The following is an 18,389-nucleotide window of genomic DNA, read 5'->3' as shown; positions in this document are numbered from 1 at the left end:
AAACGATGACTGCGCAGGTGCAATCCAAACCCATCTTGAGCAAGTGACACTGACTCCACCATGCGTTAAATCTGATGCTGTCATCTTTGTCTGAAAGTAGTGGTTTTAGAATAAAGGCTAATATTTGTGTAGGTGTGCTTGGAAAGACATTGCAGCAGGAAGTGGCTGTGGAGTGCCCATGGCTGTGAGCCAGGCCCTGTCCCTGCTCGCGAGAACAGCAGGAACAGCTTGTTAGCTGACGCCAAATTTTTCTGGTTGTGGTTCCCTTTGTTTGTCATTGCTGTTTGACGTTAGCTGATTCCAGCTCTTCCTACCTGCTCTGAGCTGCTGAATGAAAGCTGCGGTGAAGCTGTGTGGCCCTTCCCTGCTGCAGGGTCACCTCTGCCTCTGGGGGACCTGTGTTTCTTCCTATCATCTCTGCTTCCACAAGGCCTTAGCGTGCTCTAGAGGTGTCTCCTTCTCTTATTTCCCTTCTGACCAGACGAGGAAAATAAAATAAAAATAAAAAAAAAAGAAATCAAACGTCCTCCCTGCGGTGGGTGCAGGTGGCTCTGCAGACTCCCTCGGTTGTGGAAGGCGCTGGTGGCAGACCAGGGTGTAGGCTGTGTGGATGTGGCAGGTTTGCAGAGCGTTGGGAATATGTTGCAGGGGGTGAGCATGCGCCAGAGGTCCCAGGCACTCTTCGAAGGAAAATCTCCTTGCCGTAGACTACCGCCAGCAAGGCCACTGGGAAATGCGGAGCCCGGCTGCTGCCAGCGCAGGCTGGCGCGAGGCTCTGAGGCATCTCCGGCAACCCAGGCCTCCCAGCAAACTGCAGCCAGCTCTTGGGCATGGCTCCCAGCACAATCCGAGGTGCCCCTCATCTTCTCAGAACGTGGAGGCAGAGGGTTGGTGCTCTGGGGGCTCTTTTCGGTGGTACATGACCTGCCCTGGCTGCTCTTGCCTGCGCATGCTGGTGTCCCTGCCTGGCAGCTCAGCGGGGCTGAGATGGGGAAAGGCTGCTGGTGCGAGTAGGGAGTGCAGGTCGCCCTGTGCACAGCAGGGACGAAGGGGAAGGTGTGCTGCAGCCAGGTGTGTGTCTCTGCTGGCAGTCTGGAATGTTTTCGCTTGTCTTGACGTACCTGCAGCATGTGAGGGGTGATCCTTGGGAAGGGTCCGTCTCTGCTGCCCAGGCGGGTGGGCTGCATCCGCCTTCCCCGGGAAAGGCGTGGGACAGCTCTGCCCTGCTGGAAAGCAGAAGTGGGCAGTGCGTGTGTGTTTGTGCCGGTGTGGTGTGGCTTTCCCCTCCTCCCTCCGTCTCCTGCAGACTCAGCTGCTTTTGTTTTATTTTTGGGATGCTCTTCAAAGTTTCTGGCAGAGAGGAAGAACTTGTGGCTGATTTGTGGTTAGAGCAGTTGACGTTTCTATGCATCTCTAAATCATAATTGCTTGGTCAGAAGTAATTGGGCATTAAAAATAAAACTGCCTTGTTGGTTACACTGGTAAACACCTTTACTTGTGTGGCTGGTGTTCATCTCAGCAAAAGTGTGAGTGGATTTGGAGTCCAGGGGTATGTAGAAAAGTCAGGTAATGTTACAATTGTTTTTCATGCAATTGCTTATTGTTGATCAAAGTCCTAATGGCTCTTATTTGATCTTCCTTGTCTGCTCTGTGGTGTTTGAATATTAATGCCTTTCACTGAAATACTGAGTTAGCTATTTTCCAGGTTGTTATGTACAGATCACCTTAAGCGGCCACAGATGACATTGTTAGGAAGTATGCAGATAACTGCTCTGATAACATAGAGCAAAGGCTCAGCTGGCAGTGTGAAAACTGTGAATATCTTCTACTAGGCCTGGTTAGTTGAGGGAAAAACAAACTCAGAGCGACTGCCAGAGGCGCTCAGGGGCAGAATCCCTGCTCCTGTTCCAGTAAGGCCTTTGCATGTTTGCAGCAGTCACCGGCTGCTCTGACTCTGATGTGCAGATGCAACATTTGAGAGTGAAGCCTGCTGCCTTCTTGCACTGTTTCTGCTTAGACGTTGTTATGTGTCACTGCGTATCGATATCACTTGTTAGGGCAAAGTTTCTTGAGAAAAAGGCTACAAAGCAATGCATATGATTAACTTAGAGTGCAATGTGCATGTGATTTTGAAAATAATCCCCTTTTTCTATAGTTTTAATGTGTTCTCTATTTTGCAGGTGTAATCCCCCCTTTCTGTCCTCCTTGTGGAGCAGACCACCAGTGTTACAAGTTCCACTTGCTTCTTGTTTTTGTAACCACACCATTAACGGCATTATTACAGCTGCACAGCCATGCTAGTTTGCTATTTCCTTTGCTAGCTGGTAAAATTTGCTACAGAGAAGCAGAAATACTGGGATGTTAGTGGTGTACCTCTGAAAGGGGGTTGTGTTTTTGTTACGTTTCCTGCCAGTCTCAGAACCTCTGCAGTGAGAAATATTCTGTCATAGTCAAACTCCTTTAAATGAAGCGTTATTACAGCAGCCTGTTAAAGAAACAAAATTATTTCTTGCACCAAATACTGATACCTGCAATTTAAGCTTAAATCTTGGTCCCATGGTTCCTTCAGTAAATATCTCCCCTGGCTCTGTATTGTAAAGTACTAAAGGGTTAAAGCTAGAACTGTGGATTAAATGAAAATCAAAATACCCATCTTTGATCACTGTATAAATGTCAGCATAAGTTCTTCCTTGCATCATTGATAATTTGCCAACTTCTTGAAAAGGGATCTGTAACCTGTGTTAATTAGAATCCTTGCTAATTGCTTGTGCTTTAAAATAAATACAAATATACCTGAGGAAGTAGAGAAAAAAAAAAGCCATAGTGGTTAATTAAAATGAATGTTGTTAGTTAACAAAAGTTTGATCTTTTCCAGTTCTTCAGATCGTTCAGTAACAGATTTACGTGAAAATGAACAATATGCGAATATACACTTTTTTATTTTTTTTTAACAAATCCTTCCCAGTATACTGATTTCAGTGCTTGTGAACTATGGCATGGCCTTTCTGTTCCTGTAAATGAAATGTTCCTCATGTACAGTCAAAAGGGCTCTGGTAAAATAATTTCTGTGATTATTGTCCATCCAGATTTGGTGCCAGCTGATGGTTATGCAGGGAAGTGCGGCAGCAGCGGGAGACGGGTGTCTGCCTGCACCGTGGTCCTCCCCGCAAGACCTGAGAAATTCGATGTGACGCTGTCCTGGGCTTTCCGGGCACGCTGCCCAGAGGGCTTTTCTGGAGATTCCCAGCTGAAATACCAGATACAACAACATGCGAAGAATAATTATTTCCAGGTACTTCTGTACCAGGTTGGAGAGGTTTGCAGCTAATCTCCTTAGTGGTTAGTGCAACAGATGGCTCAAAGACCTTAAATATTTATGGTTAGAGAAGGACTGACAAAGGAAAGCGAAGTTAAATCATTTCCACCACAAGAGTAGTGGAAACCTGACAGGCTGTGCTGGGGGCTCGGGGCCCAGCGGGACGCGGTCGTGGGGCCCCCAGGTGCTCTGCGGGCTGGGGCCGGGATGTCCCCTGTGCCGTGCCATGCTGGCTTGTCACCACTCCTGGGGCCGGGATGTCCCCTGTGCCGTGCCGGCTCGTCACCGCCGCTGGGGCCAGGATGTCCCCTGTGCCGTGCCGGCTCGTCACCACCGCTGGGGCCGGGATGTCCCCCGCGCCGTGCCGCCTCGTCACCACGGCCAGGACCGGGCCGTGGAGCCGGTTGTGCGTGCGGGACAGTGCCTGTGGGCTGCGGCCAGCCCTGGGCCTGCGGGGTGCGAGGCGCCGTGCGCTGACGGGAGCGTGTGGCCTGAGGAGAGAGAAGGAAAAGCCGGCGCTCCCGGTGGCCTTGCCGCCCCGAGGCCAGTCCCTGGGTGCCGCCGGGTTGCCCTACGACTTTCCTAGTGCTAGCTTTTCACGCAACAGTCCCTGTCGGTGAGCAGGCAGGGCTGAAGGAGACGGGCTGCGAGGGGCCGGGAGGGCCCCGGGCGCCATGTCACGCCACAAGGCGCCGTGCGGCGTGACAGCCTGCAACAGCCCAGCCGCCATTTGGCGCGACGGGGCGCAGCGCGGCGGGACACAACATGGCGCGACGGGGCGCAGCGTGACAGCCTGCAACAGCCCAGCCGCCATTTGGCGCGACGGGGCGCAGCGCGGCGGGACACAACATGGCGCGACGGGGCGCAGCGTGACAGCCTGCAACAGCCCAGCCGCCATTTGGCGCGACGGGGCGCAGCGCGGCGGGACACAACATGGCGCGACGGGGCGCAGCGTGACAGCCTGCGACAGCCCGGGCCGCCATTTGGCGCGACGGGGCGCAGCGCAGCGGGACACAACATGGCGCGACGGGGCGCAGCGTGACAGCCTGCGACAGCCCGGGCCGCCATTTGGCGCGACGGGGCGCAGCGCAGCGGGACACAACATGGCGCGGCGGGGCGCAGCGCAGTGCGGCAGCCTGCGATAGCCCGGGCTGTGGCGTGGCGCGGCATGGCGCAGCACCGTGCGGCTCCCTGTCCTGCGCTGGGGCCCTGGGCGAGCCGGCACGACGTGGTGCGGTGCCCGGATCAACAGGGCGGACGGACAGACAGACGTCTTCTGAGGAAAAGCCGTTGTCGGCGCCCACCCTGGGCGGGCTGCGGGTGAGGACGCTTTTTGGGATGTTTCCACCAGCTGAGGCCAAGCTGGGGTCGCGGGGTTTATTTTCACGGTTTGAGGCAGGGAACGCTCGAGGCGCACTGCCTCGTTTTCCTCGCAGCGGGCGGCCGCGCGGCGGGTCCGGGAGCGCCCTGGGGCGGCCGCGCTCCTGGCAAACGGCGGCGGCGTGCAGCGAGAGCAGAAACAAGCGCCCCGCTCTCCTTAAAACACATTGGCGGTGTTTCATGTTGGGAAGGACGGAGGCGGCTGCCAGCGCGGCGGCGGACAGCAGGGGTCACTGAACGCTGCGCTTTGGCAGAGCCGCGCGGCCGCCGCGCCAGGTCCCTCTCGGGGCAGCAGGACGCTGCCGCTTCTGCCCGAGTTTGTCTCTGGATGGACTTGAACGGCTTTAAGACCCGTGGCGGTTTAAGGCTCCTTGCTGTGAATCTGTTCGGCAGAGGCCAGCGCAGGCGGCTCGCCCCGGGCCCTGTCGGCAGCGCCGGGCCTGAGCGCGTCTCCCCAGGGCCGCGCGCGGCCCTTGGCCGCTGCGTCTTCCGCTCGCGTTTTCAGTCTATGGCACTTCGCCCTTGTGTGGTATTTTTATAAATCCTTGAATGCAGAATGTAAAGATGTCGTACCGCTACACAGGATTGCTACAGGCTATTACGGAGTTAGCTGTGTCTTATCCGCTATTTATGTGCTTTAATGCTTGTCTGATACAGAGATGTCCAGCCTGATAAAAACTAAAATATCCCACTGGGACTTCGATTTATGCTGGATAAAACCTTGGTCAACCTTGGGCACTGAACCTGGTGTATTTTTATTTTTAAACTGTATTTCAATACTTTATTTTTTAACTTGATTTCTACAACTTTGTACCAGTAAATTATCTTTAATTTGAAGCTCTTGCTAGCAGAATCAATATTTATCCAATTTTACCAATTTATGTAACTCTACTTCTATAAAGAATTTTTTTTTTGTTGGCTACCTTTGAGGTAGGAATGGACATAATATATTCCATGAGCTTTCAGCAATTGAAAGAAGTAGGATTTAAAGGTAAACATCAGACCATGTCCTAATATGGCTGCTGAAACAGTCATAGATGACATATACTTTGGAGCGTCACAGGATTCAGTATACTTCAGACAAATAAACGAGCAGTATCTATTTTTTTTTCAAATTTCTGTCAACATTAATGCTCATTTCTGAAAAAATCAACTAACTTTTTTTTTTTTTAAAGAATGAAGTGGTAAAATAGGACGAAATTTATTCATTGATACAAAATCATGAGACTAAGGTATATAATAGCTAATATATACCACTCCGTAAAGTTTCTTGCCATTTTTCTGCTTTACCTTCATGTGTTTTGAAGTTACATTTATGAATACAGCATCTGTCATGAGTGTTTTGTTGTAACTTTCCCTCTGTGCGTGTATTTATATCAGAAGTCAGTGCATGTGGAAGTCAGGCTATTCTGATTTTAAGACTCCGTCATAAACTTTTAGCACAATAGGAAAGAAATATAAATAGCATTCAGTCAAGAAAAGGGTCGTCTTATCTCTAAAGCATTTAAGTTGTAACCAGGAAATACTAGCTCAATGCACATAAGAAACTTCTAATTGCTAGAAAACATTTAAAAACCCTTTCAGCTGTAGGTTTCAGAAACAAGTATCTCGTGGGGACAGACTCCAGCATTTCCAAGTAGTCGAGGCTGACAAAATGAAATATGGCCTGTAATTCTGAAACTTCTGCCAGATGAGGAAAAATAGTTAACCGAGTGTTCTGTTATGCAGTCTTCAAATTCAAATAATGTCTTATCTGTGGCAACTTTTGCTCTGTTATGCAATATATGTGTTGGGCAATTAGCTCTAGCAGACATTTATTTTCACTTTCCATTAATTTGTAGATAATGGTGTCTCCCAAAGTTAACATTAGCTTTAGCAAATGATGATACATTGTGAAAGTTCAAGCCACTCTCTTCCATTTTAAAATATTCCTCCTATTCCAGCCTCAGTGATGTCTTGAGGTAATCTTTGCTTGAAAATAGTCGAGGAATAATGGATTTTTCACTTTTCAACTATGCAGTAGCAAACAACTGTCATAAACATTTGGATGTTTCCGTAGATCTGAGGTACCACCGGCCACAGAGAAAAACATTCCCGTCTCAACCAAGTCATTATTTTCTCAGTAGAAAGATAAGCTAATATTTTGACAGTTTATGAAGGTTTTGTAGACTCACAGAATTCTCTAGGTTGGCAGGACCGCTGGGGCCCGCAGGTCAAACCCCTCTCAAAGCATGACCAGCTTCAAAGTGGCGTGGGGTGATGCAGCACTGTGTCCGATGGAGGATGTCTCCCCAAGGATGGAGATTCCACAGCCCTGCCAGGCCCCGCTCCCTGTCTGACAACCCGCATGGTGAAGAAGCCTTTCCTTGTATCCATCCAGAATTCCCCATTCTGCAACCTCTGCCCGTTGTGCCCCTGGTGTGGCTGCTGGGTGCTGCTGGGAAGAGCCTGACTTCATCATCTTTCCAACCTCCCACTGGGTACCTGGAAGTCTACCAAAATGAACTATTCAGTTATGGATGACTCCTGTGGAAAAAAAAAAAAAAGAACTTGGTTCTTGTGATCAAATGACCCATAGAAAGACTATGGATAACATTTTGGGATATGTCTGTTTCTTCTGACAGAAATCTGTCATTTCTATATTTTCACACTTTGCAGCAATACCATTTTTTTTCCCAAGAGTCTTTGTCTTTAGGAACTATACTAGAATTACTTTAAAGCTTTTTTCCCATGTGCTCCTTTATTTTTGACAAACTAATATCAGTGACTATAAAGCTTCTGCATAAGCAACAGTAAAATGTATTGGTAGTGATTGCTGCCTGTTTGCTGACCCCTAAAAAAAATTCACTGGTTGGTGATGGCATTTTTATATAAATCTGACAAAACAATTTGATTCTTTGATTTTTTTTTAAAGGTTCTTCATAAACTAGGGTTGCTCTGAGATCCTGCAAAAAGGACTTGGTCCCAATCAACAAGGTGGCTTGAAGAAATAAATGGCTTTCTGCAAAGACAACTCAAATACAGTCCTGCTGGGTGAGGTGCTCAGAGGTGCTCCTGCCTCCTCTGTCTCCTCGCCCTGTTTTTCACCCTCTGATGGCCTCCTGCGTCCCTTCTCCCAAGGGAGCCGCGTGAGACCCTCCCAAGGGAGGCTGCAGTAGAACTGAGAGCGCTCAGAGGTCACACAAACTCACTGCTTATGCTTCTATCATTAATGAATCTTTCAGTAAGTATTCTTTTGGGAATTACATTTCTCACATGAGCCCCAGAGGCAAGAAAAATAGAAAAAGAGAGAGAGCAAGCCTGGGATGTTGCCCTATTTTGACATCAAAGTCTCAAACTTGGCACCATAACTGTGATTTTTTTTATTCAACCCATGCAATTCAATACAGGCTTAAGACATCAGAAAAATGTATTTTCTTTGTAGTTTTGATTTTTGTTTTATTAAAGACTTTATTCTTGCTAGGATTTATACGGAAAATGAATTTTAATCAGCAGTAACTAATTGACAAGACAGTAGTGTTGCTCTGCAAGGTTTGACATAGCCTTGTTCATATTTATGCCAGAAATGAATGATTTTAAAGGAACTTAGCAAAGTAAAAAGACCATTTTAAATAAGAAACAGAGAATGTCTCTAAGCTCTGAGCACAGTGGATAATGAAATTGAAATTATCCACATGACGAAGACTCCGTCATGCCTGTCACGAGGGCATATTCAGCCACTGAGGGTATCTTGGCCACTGTTATTCTCGATAGCCTCCTCTTCTTTTTGATACCTAGTGCAGGCAGAATTCAATTAGCAAACTGTACCAAGAACAAAGTTCTGGCTCTTGCAGTAATTTAAAAGAATAATGTCAAAAACAGCTTTTGGAAGCATGTTTTCAGTGACTTCCACCTGAGGTATTGCCTACATGAGGACAAGCTGGACCTCTAATTTGACTTCAGTGAAATTATGACAGTAGGGTCTTGTATCACTTACTACCTCTTTTTGAACAATGGATTATGGTTCTGACTTTCCTCCATATAGATGCACCTAAAATAGCTATTTTAATGTATAAAAAACAGGCAGTAGGTAATAGTATGATTCGCTAATGTAAAGAGTATGTATTTTACATTTTGTTTTGTAATGCGCTGTACTGACAGAATCTGGAAATAGTTCTGCTATTGCCCTATGACATATTTTCTGATTATTTGTATTCGGAATTGTTGCTCCCTTTTCCCCATTTTTCCTAGATATGCTTTATCTTTTCACAACTCAAATCTAAATATGCATCTGAGCAATCCTAGATGTACTAGTGTTACCCTTCAGGTTAGGTATCTTCCTTCTGTGTTTCAGAGCAGCCGTGGATTTCTCATTGCTACAAACACAGTGAACTTATACATTTAATTTTAAAACTTTATTTCCTTAGGTTGGATACCTTTTGCTTTCTGGAAGACCATCCACCTTGTTTCTTTCTTTAATTTCCTTCTCTAGACTTATATGACTTTCCATTTGTGTTGCATATCCAAGATTTGAACAAGAAATTCAAGATCTTAATTGAATTTAACTTCATAGTGCTTGTCTCAGCCCCAGCTGAAATCTTGACACATGAATTTAATAATTTCGCTAATTTAAAAGCTTCGTTTTAGCACTGTCTGGAACAGTAGCTAATACTGTTACTTCTTTCGCAATGGGGTCTCTATCTTCTGTATTTCTTACGGCTATAGAATGCGATCCAAGGTAAATTAAGGGAACGTGATTATTAAGGCTTCTGAAAGATCCAGTAGTCACCAACTAAACTGTATAATAAAAAGTAGCAAGCTACGTCAACAAGTGAAGTCCCTGAAAAGCCTGGAAGCAAAATGGCTATAATTAAAACCTGAAAGCAACGACTTCATAAAGAAGTAAACGAAGAGGCGGACTTTCTGCAAATGATGATCTAAAAAGTGTTCTGGGTTGTAAGACCTCATTTCAAATGTATTCATTAAATAATATTTGAATCATTTAATAGTTTGAACTCTACTGCACTGTTAATATCTTCAGGGGATTTTTTTTTTCCCTGTAACAAAGAAGTCTTTGTTCCTAGTCTATGCTTGGGCTGTGCCTTGGATATTAGTTGGAAACCTGATAGCCTGACATTGCTAGAAGTCTGTGAGTACAATGTGAGTCGTCTGCAACTAGGATTAAATCAAGCCTTTTGTACCAAGATGCTGAGAGGCCATGTGATCTTGGAAAAGCAATGGTTATGGATGGCAAGAGATTTTTAACCCTTCATGCCTGTGGCAGGGAGCCAGGCGAGTTTGTTTCTGCGAAGCGGAACCTGAGCGTTCATGGGGAGGAGGTGGCGAGCACTGCACAGGAGGTGGCCGGGACTGCTGCATGTATGAATTGTTAGTATGCTTGAGTAGCTCATGTCGGATAAGCAAATAATCTCTTCTCTAGAGCAGATGAAAATCAGCTCCTCAGGAAGGCACAGGGGCTGCTGGGATCCTGGGTACAGAGATGTGCGGGCATCTCCCTGTGGCCACCTAGGTGCTCTCTGCTCTTCTCCCAGCCCTGCCGCTGCGGGCAGGCTGTCTGGGGCTGGTGGCAGGGCCAAGCGCCCCAGGGTCCCACCATGCCTTGCCACCAGACCGTGCACCCTCTTACTTTGGGGTGTTTCTTCATAGTTCATGGAGGTATAAGCTTTTTTTTTTTTTTTTTTCTTCTTTTAATGTTGCAAATCGGGAATATGAACTAAGGCTTACAAATGGCTCATAAACATGTGTCAGTCTGTAAAAACTCATGAAGCAACATAAGAGCACTACATTCTAAATAATAAATATAGCATTATTTTTATTTGCTTGGTGGCTTTTGAACTCTGAGAACTATGTTTTCGAGCTTTTCTCTGCAGCTGGAGAACTTGCAGCTTGCTTTTCAGCTGAAGCTGGAACCCTTGCATGCAGATAGCAGCAGAAAAAAAGAGCTTTACCAACCTCCCCCTGCCCACAGCATTGGCAGTGGGAATGTATTACGTTAAATGGACATAAGATGACAAGGAAAAGCAGGAGAGTGTCCCATGCACATTGCTGTGGGAAGTTCTCCAGGAAATGGCAAGGCGGTCCAAGCGGTTTAAGTTCCTGTGAAACGGTGACATCTAAAAATGAATCTGAAGTGCAGTTTCCGATAACCAGTGCTGCTCCCTGCCCCAAAGCAGTATGGCTCTGTGCGGGCACAAAGACCTCTTCAGGCACAGAAAGGTGGGAGATGGAGGCCAGAATTTTCACCTGTGTTTTCCAGACCTGAGAGGGGAAATCTTCCACTGAAAAGCTGACAGTGGCTAACAGCCTTCTCAACCTCTTTCTTGCAAATGACAGAAGGGAAGGACCTGCAAATATAGGGTATAAAATATCAAGTTATTTCCATATTTAAAAAGGAAGCACTAAGGTGAATATTCTTGTGAACCTAATGCTTAGGGACAATTAAGTAATCAAGATTTTTATAAAATAGTCTCTGGTTCTCTCCTTTCACGACAGTTCAATTTATAAAATGACGGAAAACGAATTAATTTTAGTAGTTTTCTGACATCACCCACAGTGAGCTAGACTTTCCAGATGCTCAAAGAAGATCATTCCTGCTCCACCAAGCTTAAATTCCCACCTGGCTCAAGTTTAAGAAAACAACAGAACAAAGTCAATCATACAAACTTTACCACAAAATACTGAGGAGGGTTAAATACTGATTAGTCGTAAAGAAAGGCACTATTTTTCTTTATGTTTCCCTGAGTTTTATTAGGGAATATAAAACTTTTACAGTTCCTGCAGCCAAACTAACTCTTCTGTGTTGTCTATATGATCTAATTTCTCTTTTCCTCTCCCCCCACAATCAAACGTGTAATTTTATGGTGTGTATTTTAAGAGATAGGAATTGAAAAACAATGCCCAAGGAGTATAGTATAGTCCAGTTATTGTTGATGGGTAAGTTTGCGTTAGCGTTTCCTTGCATTTATTAAGACTAACCTGTGCAATCTCAATGTTGTATTAATTTGGTCATATTAATATCCTGGTTTTTAGTGATCTAAATTAGGAAAAATGAAATGTGTTCAGTACGTGCATTTAAGTATCCCATATGGCTTAAAGGTTTACACATTTACACCTAACTGATGTAAAGGTTTATTCCTTTCCACCCAACTGACATAAATGGGACCCGATTCAAACCTAATTGATGCAGAAAAGCTGTTTGCAAATGTATAGCTTACTTCAGTGGAAAAAATATACTAATATTGTGAAAATACGATGATCCATGCTGAGATATCTGAGAGAAAAAAAGAGGAAAAATGCATAGCTAAAGGCTGCAGAGATGTAAAAAGCTAAAGCAACCATCCAATTTTGCAGAAGAAACAAACAAGCAGATCTTTGTAAAGGGATGAGTTCTGAAATCTTTGCAGATCTCTGGAAATGATTGGAATTGTTTTAGTTGCTTAACTTTTATAATTCAGTTATATATATTTTTAAAGGGGAAGCGATCTTTTTCAGGACTTCAGAAGTTAAGTGTCTGAAGGAATTTAGTTCAAACTTTCCAGAAAAACAACATAGTTGCCAAAGCTAAGCATAAAAAATTTACATCTGTACCATGAACTGTTTTAGAAATCAAATGCAAATTGATGTTTATAGCTGAGACTGTTTTTTAATCTCAATTACAAAACAGTCATCTCCAGACATCCTTCAAATACAGAAGGACAAGAAGTGAAAGAGGAGGTTGGAAGAAATCAGGTGGATCCCAACATCTTCACAAACTGCCTTTTGAGTGACAGCTCGATCCTGAGTGCAGTCTTGACTGGAAGACCAAATGGTGGTGATAGTTCCCTGAGCAAATTCCTCGGGAAGTCTGTCAGACCCCTGTGCGACTATGATATTGGAAGGATTTTGCGTCTTGGAGCCCTTTACCTTCAGGTGGTCCAACTGCCGCAGGCATAGTCTGTGCTCTGCCCTGGCCACGCAGAACCCATGGATCTGTACTGCTGTAAGAAAAGAGCATTTCCTTATGCCAAACTCATTACAATTCTTGGGAGTTAAAGGCAGTACACATAAATAAATATTATCTCTTCTTGAGGAATATCTTTCCTGATGATCCTGCTCTGCATTCACTGCAGTGTCAAGCTCATCTCATGATCCTACATGTTTGCCTTCTGAGTCTGTCCAGTCATCGCATTCGCTATCCTTTTGAGGTGGAGGAGATGTAGCGCTTTCCCTAAGTGTTCCAGGCAGAAAAATTGAAACCTTCCTGATAATGTTAGCCACCAGACTTAGAAACCTATCCTTCAAAATATTCAAAGTCCTTTTACTGAAGAGCTCTGCTAGGAGTAGAAATCGTTGCCAAGAAAAACATATCAGCGTTTTTACGAAGTAACTGCTGAGAGCTCATGCTCTAAAGGCAGTGCTCATCACTTTGGCCAGTAAGAGACGTGTAGCAGCAACCAAATGCTTTTTTGTATTGTTCCAGATGAGTGCACTACCAAACACTGTAGAGGTTATTTAGTAGCTAAAATTTATATACCTGAGGCCTGACATATTAATGAAATGGCATCTTTATAGAGCTGGGGGTATAAACACCACAGAGAAGTAAGATGTGGTTTTGCTTGATGGAACAGTTAAAAAGGTTTCTTGCTAATGGCTAGCCAGGCTAAAGTTTTGCTAGCATATGGGCTTGTTTTGTACAGTTTATGTGGTGGTTTCTTCGTTAGATTCTCAGTGGTAATGAGCCCACACAGTTGATAGCTGCAGGGAGAAAAAAAATCATTCTGAATAGGTTTGCTGAATAATTATGAACTGAGCTGAACTCTTACATTTGCTTACTAATTGTATGGTTCATGATGTTTTATGTATGATGCATTCATTTCGTTAAAAAGGATTTTTTTTTTTTTTTTTGCTGAGCAGCAACTTTTCTCAGTGCAAGTTAAACTGGCACGGTGGAAAGAGCTGAATTCAAGTCTGATGAATTGATGTTGTTTGAATTATTATTTTTTTTTAAACCAACCCCACCATTTGTTTTTCAGAGCTTGCAATGTGAAACCCAAAATTGTGCTATTGTCTTGAGAGTTGAAATAAATGAATCCCTTACACTTTGGATTTGGCAGGAGCAATTACTATTGTTAATTTAGAAAATAATCCCCTGCAGCTATAACTATTTAAATAACGCCTTTCCCTGCTTCCCCCAAGATGACCAAAAGCCAAAGACTGAAAGTAAAAATATGTTGTGTAAAATATACTTTTCACTATTTAGTACAGTCAAAGAGATGTTTCCTTCCTATTTGGCTGGGTGACTGTGACCCTTTGTGGCTGAATTGCTCCCAACTGTGGTGATAATAGCGCAGTGGCAATCTCCTGTTGATGCTCCCCTGACATCATACGGGAAAGCTGCGATGTAAATGGTGCAGTTGTCAGACCCTGGGTGTGTTTTTCCCAGAATATGTTCCACATTGGAAACCAGGGTTGGGCCGCCTTCTGATGTTTAACAAATAGTAAATGTTTATGCCACAAGCCTGTAGAACACTACAGCTAGTATAGTACCTTACAATTTCAATCAACTCACTGTTTTTGCTGTCAAAATATTTAGGCTGATTTTATTCCCATATTTGTCATCGGCTAGTTATGTAGTACTCCCAAGTCGTAGTGAGATCCATGGAGCACTTTCTGTGGGTTGCTGTGCTGAAACTTTCAATTTTAAAATTTGCTCCTAGGAGACTTGATATTGAGGCTAGAAGTGGATGAGTAGAAATGCTTTCTTGTGAAGTAGTCCAAAGAAAGAAAGCGTGAACGGTCAGCCATGGCTTGCAGAATACAATGGCAAACCTAACTGCTCTGCTCTGGCAGGGACGCTTGCAGCTCTCTGCTGGCAGGCGCACACAAGAAAGGAGGAGAGACGAATACTAACGTTTGCCCAAAAGCATACGAGATGTTCAGCCTATGGATCAAGGAGGTCTCCATTCCTCTAATTGTATTCTCCTTTTTAGTGTTATTCTGCTCTTCCAGGGAGACAGCACTTTCTCCCCTTGAGGAATGAATGAATTCTGAATCTTCCAGGAAATGTAAGGTGAATCTTCTTAATCAGTAAAGATTTGTCTTTTCTGAAGTATTTGGTCTCTTCTGTGGAAGCCAATGTACATTCCCGCCACTGCAGGAGGTATTTGTGAAAACATTTTCTTAAAGGCCTGACCTCCTGATTTAGAAAAGAGCTGTGATTTCACAGAGGCTTGATGTCCTTTTGCATTAGTAAAAATAATTCATCAGAGCAGAAATGTATCGCTCTTGCTGAAGTTAAGTTACTTTCTTTGACGTTGGTTGTCATACAACTTCCATCGTATCAGTGGTGCAGAGAGAACAGATTATTTCCTCACAGAAGTATCTACGTAGAAACAGAACAATAAAACTGTGGTAAAAAGGGTCAAATATAAAGGAAATCCCACATGATTACAACAGTAAATAATTATCTCTGATAATATCCCTGACAGATGTGTTGTCCAACTGGCATGTGGTAACTTAAATGGAGACTAACTTTCTATGCCAACCTAGAATGAACACACCAGCAAAAAATGGATTCTAGCTAAGATAAAAGTGATGTTACTTTTGAGAGACTGATGCTTTTGCTCACCAATCTGTCTCAACGATGGCTGATCACTTTTCCTTATCCACATTAAAAACTTATCAGTCTGACAGCTTCAGGCCTATCGTATGACTCTGTACTGTCCAGACTGGCATTAAAACTCCAATATTGTTTTGGTTTGCAACAGTCTTTCTTGTTTTTCTGTACTTAAAAATTTCAATCGGCACACTTCAACTTAATCTAGCTTTAAAAAAAAAAAAAAATCCCATTTTTAAATTGGATGACGTTTTGGCCAGAAAAAAACAGTGGATAAGGATGATGTAAGTGCATGCTAGTTTACACAACAAATGATTACAATTTCAAGTTAATTAAAATAAAGAACTGAGTGTATTCAGATCTATACCCAGAAAACAGCTGGAACTACCATCTCAAAGTGTAGTATTTTCATATCCCTGTAGGCTTGCCTTTTAGTAGCAACAATACTAGTGCTCGGCAGTCCTACTGCTGGTCTTGCTGTTCGGAAAACATCTTCTTGGGAGCAGAAAACAAAGTATGTTAATGCCACTCCTTATGAGGTATAAACTCAAGAACTTCAGTTATGTTACAGAGAAATATCTTCAACGCTAATATTAAAAGACAAATCCGTCCCAGGTTTCATGCAATCTTTTTGATAAAAGTGTACTTCTCTTCCAGAGTTCAGGAAACGGTATAATGTCTACAGTGAGCTTTGTGTTCGACGAAAGCAGCTCTTGCTGTCCTTGGAGCCTCCACACGCAGGCCAGCATGAAGGTGCAGATACTCGGCGTTTCCTCACTTTTCTGTAGGGAGCCCCCTCACCTGTGCAGCCCATGTAGACAGAGGTGTGAAGAACTAAGGGTACACACCAGGCATATTTCCTGGAAGCATAATGTACCAAGAGACCTTGCTTGCTTCAAGAACTTGTTCCTTAGCTGGGACACGGTCCAACTCCCATTAAAGTCAATTGGAGTCATTCATGTGTGGAAAGAATGGTTCTGGGAGAGCTGGAAATAGTCTCTTATGCCAGGCAGTCCATAGGTGGACGAACTACCAGAAATTCCTCCTCCAGAAATTCTAGCAGTGGCTTTGCAGCAAATGGGGCCCAAGTCCTGACTCCGAGACAGACAGCCATCAGAAGACTGCAGACCCCTGGCTTATTTTCTGTATTCTTCATTTTACTGCCAAGATGCGTATACAAAGGAACGGGCTCAAACCTTGGGCCTGAAGCCAACAGATCTGCACTACTGAAGCTGAACAAAGAAGCCAGAAAGAGGCCCTAAATGGACAGTAAGCGAGGCCTTGCTGGCACCAGGGAGCCTTGTGAGCTATGGCAACCGGCTCCCTGAGGGCAAGGTGAGATGTTTCGAACCTCGGGGCCGGGCTTGGGCTGGGTGGCTGGGGGCCCTGGGCTGCTCCTCCCAGAGCCCAGGGCCCACGGGGCATGCCGCCCCCATGGGACAGTTGGTGGGGGTGTGGACCTTGGCCATAAGAATGTGCCCTGGGGATGGGGATGGGGATGGGTCTCCCGCCCCGGTGGCCCCACGGGGCAGCAGACAGGACCAGCTGAAGGCTGGTGGCAAGGCCTTGCCCCTAGGGCAGCGCTGGCCCCCTCGGCCTCGGGTGACGCAGGCGGCGGGGGTCCGCACCGCCGCGGGCAGGCTGTGGGCCGCGCAGCCCCCCGCCTCGACCACCCCCGACCCCCGGCGGGGGCTGCGCGGGCCCCTGGGCCGCCCCGTGGGGCCGGGCGCGGCGCGGCGGCGGCGCGGCGGGGGCGGCAGGGGGCGCTGTGCCCGTTCGCAAGAGAGCGGCTCCGACGGCGCGCACGCAGGCGCAGAGGGAGCGGCGCGGCCGCCCGCGCAGCCGGCGCGCCCGCGCCCGGGGACGGGGACGGGGACGGGGACGCGGCGGGAGCCCCGCAGCCGCCCGGGCGCGGGTCGCGCTGCCCCGCCGCCGCGGCGAGGTGCGCGGCCGTGGGGCGGCGCGGCCGTCGGTCAGCGCGGCGGGGACGCGGGCTGGGGGAGCCGGCGCCTCCTTTTGTCGCTCCTTTCCCCGTAGCGAGCGCGACTTTCCCCTTTATTCCTTTGTGCCACTGTCAGGCTGCACGTACTTTATCTTCTGCCCGTGCCTGGTACCAGCCCCGCACCCCAGGCCCTGCAGCCCCCCCTTGTCACTTTGCTAAGTAATAATTTCCACGTCCAATTCCATTTCTTCTCTAGTTCTGAAATCTCTAAGCCATCAGCAAGGAGGATAGTTCACATGAAAACTAATTACACAAAATCAATATTTAATCACAGCGCAGCATCCTGATCCTGCAGAAAAAAATCTCTTTAAAACTCTCCTGCCATATACAAATACTTCTCGGCCGCTTATTTATAGATCTCATTTTTTTGGTGGGAGTAATTTTCATTTTTATTTTTTTAAACTATTGACATGTGCGAGCTGTGAACACCTGAAGTGCCTCATCCTGTCGGGTGTTTTTAACCCCCCGGACCTAACAGATGTTTTCCTGGGTAGGGATGCCGCGCTCTGACACTTCCACTCCCGCAAGGCGCGGAGCCGCCCGGTAGCTCTGCCCGGCGGAGCGCGGCGCTGGCGGTGGCGGTGGCGGTGGCGGTGGCGGGGCGGGCCCGGCCCCGACGGGGCGCTCCGCTCCGCTCCGCTCCGCGGCCCGCTCGGGCTTTACCTGCGGTGCCCCCCGCTCGCGGGAGCGGCGCCGCTCGGGACTGCCGCGCTGCTCCTTCCCCCGGCTCCTAACGGCGGGGCAGGTTCGGCCCCGGCGCACACCGGCGAGGGGCTGAACGCTTGGACTTGGCGCACCGTGGCAGACCGTGCCCGGCCAGCAGCGCCGGCGCCGAACCGGGCCCCTCGGGTGCAGCCCCGGGGCCGCCGCGTCCCCCCGCTGCCCCGACCGCGCTCCGGGAGCGGCCGCCGCGGCCGCCTCGACCGGCGCCGGCAGCCGGGGCGGCGGGGTCCGGGCCGGGCCGGGCCGGGCCGGGCCGAGGGGGCGGGCGGGGCGCGGGGCCGCCCGGCTCGGCGGAGCCACCTTAACGGCGAGCCCCGCCCCGGGCCGCGCGGCGCTCATTGGCGCAGCCCCGATGGCTGAAATTCATCGCTGAA

At 47.0% G+C, this 18,389-nt stretch overlaps 2 long non-coding RNA genes across 4 annotated transcripts; one reads left to right on the top strand and one right to left on the bottom strand.

The window, feature by feature from the left end:
* The first annotated feature begins 1,422 nt into the window (after nt 1-1,422).
* Nucleotides 1,423-11,540, top strand: LOC138061394 (uncharacterized). 2 transcript variants are annotated; one of them, XR_011135109.1, is made up of 3 exons: nt 1,423-1,566; nt 3,087-7,919; nt 9,103-11,540. It is a non-coding gene; the product is annotated as an uncharacterized lncRNA (long non-coding RNA). The 2 variants fall into 2 exon arrangements; XR_011135108.1 differs by having other exon boundaries at nt 3,087-3,292; nt 6,883-10,347.
* LOC138061395 (uncharacterized) lies at nt 10,915-18,147 on the bottom strand. Of its 2 annotated transcripts, none has more exons than XR_011135111.1 (3): nt 17,956-18,147; nt 12,599-15,056; nt 10,915-11,040 (listed from the first exon to the last, which is right to left on the bottom strand). It is a non-coding gene; the product is annotated as an uncharacterized lncRNA (long non-coding RNA). The 2 variants fall into 2 exon arrangements; XR_011135110.1 differs by having other exon boundaries at nt 12,599-12,672.
* Nucleotides 18,148-18,389: the final 242 nt, after the last annotated feature.

Source organism: Struthio camelus, chromosome 17, assembly GCF_040807025.1.
Source record: "Struthio camelus isolate bStrCam1 chromosome 17, bStrCam1.hap1, whole genome shotgun sequence".
Lineage (NCBI taxonomy): Eukaryota > Metazoa > Chordata > Aves > Struthioniformes > Struthionidae > Struthio > Struthio camelus.
This window is presented reverse-complemented; position numbering and strand designations above follow the sequence as displayed.